Source organism: Schistocerca nitens, chromosome 1, assembly GCF_023898315.1.
Source record: "Schistocerca nitens isolate TAMUIC-IGC-003100 chromosome 1, iqSchNite1.1, whole genome shotgun sequence".
Taxonomy (NCBI): domain Eukaryota; kingdom Metazoa; phylum Arthropoda; class Insecta; order Orthoptera; family Acrididae; genus Schistocerca; species Schistocerca nitens.
In genome coordinates this window covers 360444243-360450253 of record NC_064614.1, presented here as the reverse complement: position 1 = coordinate 360450253, position 6011 = coordinate 360444243, and positions in this window count along the sequence as shown.

Below are 6011 nucleotides of genomic sequence, written 5' to 3'. Positions count from 1 at the left end.
AAACTGCGTATATGCACACGCGCTTCAACTGAAAGTCAGTATGGCTCCCCACAACTATACTCCGAAGGGAGCTGGCGTGCATGTGACTTAGGTGGCGTTCTGCCATCTCACTGGTCAACGTTAAAATGCACGCTAAGAATATCTGACATACTAGATACTGGCTATGCACGTTCGGAGCAAGTCCCCAACGTGCTATTCCATGCTATGACGTCAGAAACTCACTCAGCGCTCAACGCTCAACGTTTGGATGCACGGTCCGTGTGTGGCTTCAGGAATAAGAGTACGGTTTAAGCATTCCCCAGTCAGAGGCATTAGAACCGTTTTCTCTTATAGCTTCCGAGAATGTGCCGCACTAGTTGTCGTTAATTGGACTGAAATATCCTTTTATGCCGTACAAAAATACCTAGGGATTTGCAGAGTCGCAAAATTATTTCATTAGCTATCTATGAGTGTACAAGTAGTTGATACTGTAACCGACAATACAAGGCAAGACATGTGTCTTCTATACAGACTTGTATCTGTGTAGAAGACACTTGTCTTGCCTTGCATTGTCAGTTACAGTATCAACTATTTTGTATACTCATAGACAGCTAGTGAAATATATATTTTTTTAATGGAAATGGAGATGAAACTGAGACTGAAAGGATGCAAATGGAATCATACGAACAGTCCTGGCCTCCTTTATTTCTCCACTCCTGTCAAAATAAATGGCAATATATGTGTGTGTGTGTGTGTGTGTGTGTGTGTGTATGTGTGTGTGTGTGTGTGTGTGCATGTATGTGTACTTTTAAAGAACGTAGTTGTTAACAATTGCAGTACAAAGGGTGAAAATAATGTAAAAGCTTTCCGAAATTCACGCTGATGTACAGCTGCTATGCCACAACACGCTGCTCCCTGCGAATCTTGCAGGCTGCAACCAGTGCGACACAAATGCTGATCGCCCTTCCCGTCTACATCCACGCAGAAACACTGCGTTCCATTCTGCTTTGTACAATGTGTATCCATCGTTCTCCTGCTCGTCAACCCCTTCTCTCGTTCTTTCGTATGTAGGAAGGAGGGAGAGGAGAGGAATGGCAGAAACACGCACTTTATATCTAGTATCTTGTCCTGGTCTTCCTTCTAAATCTACAGTGACAGCTGAAGAATTTTCTTCCGGTCTATCTACGATATAAGTTTTCTAAATCTACACAACAACCTCCTCGGGATAAGAATATCACTTTCGTCGAGAGTTCCCATTTACCTTTGTAAGGCGGCTGCGTATCACTTACATAAGGGTTAAACTGGCCATGTGTGTTTATCTCTGAATTCTGTCTATCGCTGCCATATTCAACAGTCTCTCGAGAGAGATGGCACAGTGATACCGAAACACCCTCGTATTCATGCTGATACAGTTGTTTACTTGATGTCCCTAAATCACCTAGGGCGAAAGGAGAGATGATGCCTATAAGCAGGATACGGCCAGTTCCTGTATCCATTCTATACAAACTGAGTTTTTGCTCTGTCTCCAATACACTGAATCGCCAAACAAACGTACAGGCATGCGTATTCAAATACAGATATATGTAAACAGCCAGAATACGGCGCTGCGGTCAACAATGCCTAAATAACACAAAAATTGTCTAGCGCAGTTGTTAGATCGGTTACTGCTGCTACAATGGCCGGTTACCAAGATTTAAGTGAGTTTCAAAAATGGTTCAAATGGCTCTGAGCACTATGGGACTCAACTGCTGTGGTCATCAGTCCCCTAGAACTTAGAACTACTTAAACCTAACTAACCTAAGGACATCACACACATCCATGCCCGAGGCAGGATTCGAACCTGCGACCGTAGCGGTCGTGCGGTTCCAGACTGTAGCGCCTTTAACCGCTCGGCCACTCCGGCCGGCCAAGTGAGTTTCATCATGGTGTTATAGTCGGCGCACGAGCGATTGGTTCAAATGGCTCTGAGCACTATGGGACTTAACATCTGAGGTCATCAGTCCCCTAGAACTTAGAACTACTTAAACCTAACTAACCTAAGGACATCACACACATCCATGCCCGAGGCAGGATTCGAACCTCCGACCGTATCGGTGGCGCGGTTCCAGACTGAAGCGCCTAGAGCACGAGCGATGGGACACAGTAGCGATGAAGTGGGGATATCCCGTACGACCATTTCAGAAGTGTATCGTGAATGCCAGGAATCCGGTAAAACGTCAAATATACGACATCACTGCGGCCGGAAAAAGATCCTGCAAGAACGGGACAAACGACGACTGAAGAGAATCGCTCACGTGACAGAAGTGAAACCCTTCCGCAAACTGCTGCAGATTTCAATGCTGGGATGTCAACAAGTGTCAGTGTGCGAACCATTCAACGAAAATCATCGATATGGACTTTCGGAGCCGAAGGTCCACTCGTGTACACTCGATTACTGCACAACACAAAGCTTTATGCCTCGACTGGGCCCGTCAACACCGACATTGGACTGTTGATGACTGGAAACATGTTGCCTGACAGGACGAGTGTCGTTTCAAATTGTATTGAGCGGATGGACGTATGGGTGTGGAGACCTCATGAATCCACGGAGCGTGCATGTCAGCTGTTGACTGTTCAGATTTGTAGAGGCTCTGTAATGGTATGAGGTGTATGCAGTTGGAATGATATGGGACCTCTGATACGTCTACATACGACTGTGACAGGTGACACGTACTTAAGTATCCTGTCTGGTCACCTGCATCCATTCATGTCCACTGTGCATTCCGACGGACTTGGGCAGTTCCAACAGGACGATGCGACACCCCAAACGCCCAGAATTGCTACAGAGTGGCTTCAGGAACACTCTTCTGAGTTTACTTCCGCTGGCCACCATACTCCCCAGACATGAAAATTATTGAGCATATCTGTCATGCCTTGCAACGTGCTGTTCAGAAGAGACCTCCACCCCATGGCCTTTTGCGAGGTACCTGACTCCAAATGTCCTTTGCATACCATTCCCTTCGGAACGTTTGCTGGGTTTCTGACCAATTGTCGTTGACGAGGGATAGCACTTTTCACTAGTCAATTAAGATCTTTTTACGATCACCGTTCGTATACCGTGTTTCATGGCTACGAGTGGTGCATTGCTTTTAGACACGTGGGAAAATCCGCGTTGACGCAGCAACAAATCGGCATCTGCGTTCTCGGTGCGGTCATGGGAACGTCCAAACACGTCGATCCAACTTGCGGCACTGATCCCTTGCAACCGGTTGGCTCACACGCTCCACTTCACTGCAACGACTTACGGCAGCAGTGAAAGGTCACATGACCATCTGGTTTGTTCCACAACATCTACATCGCTCCACAGTGACCAGCGTACACTGTTGAGGGATGTGCTCCGTATTTTGTCTGTTGAGCTTGTTTACCTTCTGTTTGCTCTATGTATTCCAACTTCTGTCTTCCTCTACAGTTTTTACCCTCTGCGGTAGCCTCTAGTATCATAGAAGTTAATCCCTGATGTCTTCACAGATGTGCTATCATTCCATCCCTTCCACATATTCCTTCCTTGACTATTCTGCGGAGAATCTCTTCGTTCCTTACCTTATCTGTCCACCTAATTCTCAACATTCTTCTGAACCTCCACATCTAAAATGCTTCGATTCTCTTCTGTTCTGGTTTTCCCACATTACTTGTTTCGCTGCAGTACAATGCTGTGCTCCAAAGTACATTCTCTGAAATTTCCTCCTCAAATTAAGGCCCATATTGGTACTAGTAGACTTCTCCTGTCCCAGAATGCTCTTTTTGCCAGTGCCAGTCTGTTTTTTAAGTCCTCCTTGCTCCCTCCATCATGGGCTATTTTGCTACCCAGGTAGTAGAATTCCTTAACTTACAGTACTTTACGGTCCTCAATTTTAACGTTAAGTTCCTCGCTGTTCTCATTTCTGTTACTTGTCATTATTTTCGTCTTTCTTCGTTTTACCCTTTGGTCCACGTTCTGTACTCATTAGGCTTTTCATTCCATTCCACAGCTCCTGTAATTCTTCTTTACATTCACTCAGGATATCAGTATCATCAGCGGATATTACCATTGATTTCCTTTCATCCCAAATTTTAATCCCAATCTTGAAACTCTCTTTTATTTACATCATTGGCACTTCAATGTATAAATTGAACAGTACAGGCGGTAGACTACAATACAGTCTCACACCCACTTTAATCCGTTCTCCAATGTTATTGTCGCTTTTCCCTATAGTCTTCCCCTACTGTTCTCAGAATTTTGAACTTCTTGCGTCATTTTACATTGTCGATCGCTTTTTCCAGTTCGACAAATCCTGTGCAGATTTTTTGCTTTTTCTTCAATCTTGCTTCTATTATCAAGTTCAACGTCAGAACTGCCGCTCTAGTGCCTTCATCTTTTCTAAAGGTGATATATATATATATATATATATATATATATATATATATATATATATATATAGTGGGCTTTAAGTACCCCCGCCCCTTGATAGCATGCGTTATGAAAACTGCGTTGGTATTGCTATGGCTAAACGTTTTTACTCAGGCTAGAGTCACTGCCTTAGGAGAAAACTGTGACGATCTTGTAAACGGAATTCTTTAAACGTACAGGTTACAGCACAATTAACAGTGAAAACTGAAGAGGTCGGAAATAAATGATAATAGGAGCAAAAGCGATTCAGTAAACGTGAGTCTGAGAACGAACATTTGTGAGATAGTTGCGATTTTGTGGTTCCAGCAGCTACACTAGTATGCAATATCCTTCTAAGCAGTGAGTTACAGATGTATGAAACACCCCTGGATCTTGACAAGGCTGTATAATTTGACTCAACTCGAATGTTGTGCACCTCATAGTTTCGACTTCTCAGTAAGTCGTCATCTCATGAGTTGAATACGTTACATAGAAACTCATCAAAGTACAACTGAACAGCCCACGAGAGAGCGACCGGTCTGGCTTTTTCAGTTGTACTTCGAAGCGCTACTACACTATTTGGCCAAAAGAACTCACCCAGCCCTATACAATGCGTAGCTGACCACTACACGACACGAGCGACAAACCCAAAATTATAAAAGCAGGCGGGAAGTATTTTGTTGTCAGTAGACTAACAACAGAACGGGTCGTTCAGGAGAGCTCAGTGACTTCGAATATGGACTAGTCACTGGACGTCACCTGAGCGACCCGTCAGGGTAGCCGAGTGCGCTGACGCGCTGCTTCCTGGATTCGGGTAGGCGCGCCGGCCCCGGATCGAATCCGCCCGGCGGATGAAGGACGAGGGCCGGTGTGCCGGCCAGTCTGGATGTGGTTTTAGGCGGTTTTCCACATCCCGCTAGGTGAATATCGGGCTGGTCCCCAGTCCCGCCTCAGTTACACGACTCGCAGACATCTGAACACGCTCGCACCGTTTCATTAATTACACTCGACGCAGACAGTAGCGGTACACTAATTCCGTCCCGGGGGGCGGCAGGAAGGGCATCCGGCCACCCCTTTCCACTAACTTTGCCAAATCCGTTCCTAACAACGCCGACTGTGCGTCTGCGTGGGACATGGCACCAGTGAAAGAAAGAAAGAAAGACTGGATGTCACCTGAGCAATAATCCGTCAAGGACCAGGCAGACGTCATGGACTTGTAACGGATCGTTTACGGGCTGCGACCGTCGGCAAGTAATGGGCACTGTTGCGAGTGCCAGCGCCAGTTTCCGAGTGACCGGGGAACTGTGGCTGTTCTCCAGACAGAACATGTAGGTTTGGGTTCCACTACTCCTGCGTGGCCAGGCGCGGCAAGGTGGTCTCTACAGGAAAGCGTGTTCCCACAGAATGACTAGCGTTTCGTAGTACCCTTTGGGGAACAAACTTCTGAAAGTATGGGCAGGCAGCGGCACTTAACGGTAGTACGATGAGCGTCAGCAGGAAGTGGCCAATCGCACGGCATCGTCTCTGCTCTGGAGGCTGATTGGCCGAAACGTCTTCGTGTGAAAAGAGTGTCGCCGGGCTGTGGGTAGCTGTCGAATTGCAGGAGTCGGTCAGTGGCCCTGGTAGG